Below are 4,925 nucleotides of genomic sequence, written 5' to 3'. Positions count from 1 at the left end.
AACTTACCTTATTTATTTAGCATTTATTTCCCTATAAAGGGTGTTGTTTTAAGTTCCATGCATGCATGTATTTAGTAACGACCTAACTTAAGTCCTAGGGGGTCGGTTCGTTACAATATGGAGCAAGGATTAAGTTTGAGGATAGTAGTAAACATCAAGTTGTAGGAATAAAACAAAATGAAAGAAACATCTTGGTGGTGACCAGGTTGTTAACATAATAATTTGAATTATATAAAATGATTCTCTAGGCTAAAGTGTGAGAAGATGTCCTAGAATGTCTAGGACTACGAGACATGTCTCTAGTGCGCTAAGCAAGTGGGTGAGCATGTGGGAATAAGTATCCCCTAAGATGCATGTCTCACCGGCTTATGTCTTATCAGCTTTAGTGCAAATGGGAGATTATTGGGACATATTCCTTAAAGCCTCATAGTTAATATGTTATTTGAAATAATGATTGATTATTTTATGCAATATCCATTAAAGAAAGATTCAAGGTTATTTTTGTAACTTAAACATGTATGTGGTTGACATACAGGTGGATCATGTTTAAGTAATAACCTAAATGGTCTGTATTATATGGATAAGGTTGGGTTCCTTATCTTAGTGATACTATGAATACGACCCACTTTATAATTGTTACAATAGTTGTAAAGTGTTACAAACGATTTGATCCTATTAGTTAATGTGAAGACATGTGAGTGAGGGTATCCTATACAAAAAGATTTATATAAGACTGGACCGCGAAATGATTAGTCTCTCTTTATAACATCATTGATTGAAGAGATTAACATTTCATAAGATGACCATAGGCAACTCGACCTTAATCCTGATTGAGTTGTGAACTTCTGTCTATGAGGGCAATCCTTTAATCTGTATGGATGAGGCGACCAGTTTCGCCGACTCAATAAGCCTACCATTTTGGGGATTTATCCAAATAGGAAGCTAAGAACACAACTACATAGGATGAAATTCACTTCTTCTCGTCTTTAGGATAAGTAGATGAATTGCTTTCTTAATTGCTGATTTCGGGTCTTGATCAATGAGGCCTCACCCTTTCACTGGCTCCAGAGGGATTAGTTTATAATTAGACTCTAAACTGTTTGTTCATTAGAAGAATCAGTGAAACTTAAGGAATTAGATGTAACTGCAAGGGTAAAACGGTCATTTTGACCCAGCTGTAGTTACGAGCGATTCATGAAGGGTTGACTTACTGTTGATTGGTTATATCCACAGACATAGAAATATATCTACAGTGCAAAGATTGCAGTTGTGGGTCTTTATTGAAGTGACCTACAGTTAATGAATGTTGATTAATTTAATTAGAGACTTCAATTAATTAATCTCGTATCATTAAAGCTTCTAATATGTAGATCAATTAGATCCCCTTGTTAGCTCACTAAGGGTAAAAATAAGAATCAATTAATTTTGGTTTAATTTGAATTGTTCAAATAAACTAGGAAATTAATTGTATAAGATACAATTAATATAATGTATATAGATATATTATATACATTATAATATAAAGTTAATTTTTAACGAGATTCAAAATTATGATAGAAATAAATATTTGAATAATATTTAAATCTTATTTATATGAATCAGATTCATATAAACTATAAGTTAAAATTAATATGGATGAGACATACTAATTCCATAAGTTATATAAGAGAATAATGTATTTGAATAATATTAAAATATTAAATAATATGAATGAGATTCATATTATAACTATAGGTTAAATTAAGGGAAATCTTCATAGATAGAAAAAAGTTAAACTATTTATAGAAATAGAAAAAAAAAAAACACTGATAGACATTGATAAACTTCTATCATTGTCTATCACATAGTATCACCTCCAAGCCTAATCGAAGGCGAGATTGATACCACCCAAGGTCACCATGTTCCAAACATTGATATCACCGCCACGACTTCTCATATTGATGGCCCCAGCCAAAGCTTTAATTGAATCATCATTTGGCAGTCGTATTCTTCAACTGTTGTCAAATGAGTCTCACGATATTAGTAACATGGTGCAAAAACATTAGGAACAAAAAGTTGAGATCGATGAAGTCCTGCAGATGATGTGCACTATTTTGTCTAAATTTGGTCGGGGTTCCTCTTCTCGAAGGTGAGATTGATCTTTTTTTTTTTTTAAGTCAGAAAGGGGGAGACATGGAGTTGGAGGTCTGGAGACCTAGAGGGGAGCTCGATTTGTCTATTTTTTGCTTGTTTTTGGCTCTTCGCTTTGATGGCTTTGGTGTTGGTTATTTGGTTGATTATTTATGTTTGGTTTTGATTGGCTAGATGAATGACTTAGCTTGTTTGCATTCTGTTATAAGGACTTCTACTCATACGGTTGTTACTGTTGTTGTCTAGACTTTATTTCCAACAAATTCTACTTTGATGATTGGATATTAAATATTTTGCCTTGAAAAATATCAGCCAAAGAGGGAGTTTGTTGGAGATTTGCTAATTGCCTCTATATTTTTTCTAAAGACAGTTTCTAGTGATTTTGTAGTTGTCACAAATATAGTCTTAACATCTACCTCATACATGACTAATTCCTACAAAATATTTTATTTTTCTAATCTTAAATTTATTTGTGAAATATTTTTATTTCTGAATCTAGAAATTCTCAACCGATGTATATTATTAGATATTTTCCTTATTTATGGTGTAATCTTCTTTTGACAAGAAGGAAAATATTTTTTGGAAATTATTTCCTTATTTGGCCACGGTTTTTAAAAAAAGAATAATGACTCTCATTTAGGGTTGTCATATTTTTTTCATCGTGAGATAGTGTCTTTATTCTTGGTGGTCAATTTGTGCAACATGGTGTTTTGATCTTTGCACTTTTTATTCCACTATGCGTATCTATTGGTTGAAGATAATTTCTGTCTTGGGGGAGCCACAGGCATCACTAAAGAGAAGGGATTCTCGGTCTTAGGGGGAGCCTAAGACTTCTTCTTGAGAATGATTTATCCATCTTAAGGAGGACCTAAGGTTCATCAGTGAAGGAAGTTCAATGAATTACAAGGAAGATAATCAAGCAGAGAGGGGTCTCACACACTGTCGGAAGCCGAGTGTTCAATACTAATATTATCACACTTAGGGGGAGCCTAAGTATAATTGAGAGGGAGTCTCACATCTAGGGAACCTAGGTGACTTATGAGTTGGGTTCTACGTGAGTCGTTGTAATAGTCGGTAGATTACAAATAAGTACTACATTGTAATTGTTTAACTCTTTAATATTAGTGGATTATCTTTCCTAGGTACATTTCCTTCTAGACGTAGGTGGTTTATCGTCGAACTAGGTTATCAACTCTTGTGTGCCATTGCTTGTTTTCTTGTTGTTAGTATTTTGTTGTTACAGTGTTTGTCAGTGCTTTTCATTTAACATCCATATTTTGAGTGATGAATCATCCTTTCACTTTTTCAATTTTAATTCTTAAACTTTTAAGTTTATTCTATTTTGAACTTAAACTTTTAAAATGGTTTATTTTATTCCATAAACTTAAAAAGAAATCAATATGGTCCTTTTTTTAATAAACAATTATTGTGGTCATTGCTATGTGACTTTTCTACCTTCATGATACTATTGGAATAAATGGCATGTAACCTTTTATGAGGAGTTGCTTTGTTTCATGAATGCCTTAATTAATTTTATGTTGGATTTGAATGGTCGATAAAGAAATGAACTTGATTGGATATAAGCACTTTATTATGTGTTTTTTTTCCCTCAAGAGACATCTTCAGGAAGTTTCTTTTTCATAAAAGTTACATATACTTGTATCTTAGTGTGGTTTTGTATTTAAAACCTATTAGCCATTTTCCCTTTTTCTGGCTTTTGGGGTTTTTTCTTAAATTAAAAATATTAGTGGGTTACATAACAAAGCAGGTTAAAAAACAAAATCAAGCATCTGTTATTAAAAACAAAAATTGGCACAAGTTCACCGTTTGGCATATCTGTATTGGATTATTATTTGATGTTTAGCACTAGTTTTGTGTTCATAAATGAGAATAGTGATTTAATCCATGAGTATTGCACTATTTTTGTTATTATGTTTTTTCATTGGCTTATCTCTGCATGTTTTTACCATAATGCATGAAGAGTATCAAGCACAATGTTCTTATGACGTTTTAAGTTTTATACATGATGTGTATGATGTGCACGTAAATTAGGAAAAATTGCATAATGCAATATCTCAAGTTTTAAGCAAAATGTTTACATGTTATTTTAAGTTTCAAGTATGATGAATAATGTCTCCAAGTTTATTTTGTTACTTTATTGATTTTATTTTGTGAGAAATTGTTCAATAAACTTCTTTACTTTGTCTTACAAATATATGGTGATCGGTCTCACATAGATATCATCAATGGTTTAAAATGGTTGTACCAGATTTTGGTGGAAATCATGGAGAAAAATTATAAGAAATTTAACTAAATAATTTCAAATGATGGTAAGAAGAAATTATATTTTGCCTCACAACTTTCAATACCTGGCAAGATTTGTGAAAGAAGATGTTGATGTAATGTTTGAAGGAGAAGCTGACAAATGAAAATTGCTTATGTACTTGAGGCATAGAAACATGCAAAATAGTTGTGCATGAATTACATTTTGAACGGGCTAGATAAACACAATATATAATGTTTATAGTGGTGGATTTGGTGAAAATCTATGGTAATTATTAGAGGAAAATAATATATGTAAAACAAAATGTTATAACAATGATATTTCTGGTCAAAAAATTTATATTCCATAAAATGAATTGATTCTAAAACCGTGATAAGACTTATCTGGTCTATGTGTCTCATCGTTTGAAGGTCAATTATGTTTTGTATAGAATGTTATATACGATAACATAGAAAATTCCTTGGGACTTATGGAAAAGTCGAAAACTTTTTGAAAGTTTTATGTTATTATA

Source organism: Benincasa hispida, chromosome 11, assembly GCF_009727055.1.
Source record: "Benincasa hispida cultivar B227 chromosome 11, ASM972705v1, whole genome shotgun sequence".
NCBI classification, from domain to species: Eukaryota; Viridiplantae; Streptophyta; class Magnoliopsida; order Cucurbitales; family Cucurbitaceae; genus Benincasa; species Benincasa hispida.
Note: the sequence above shows the minus strand (reverse complement) of the source record.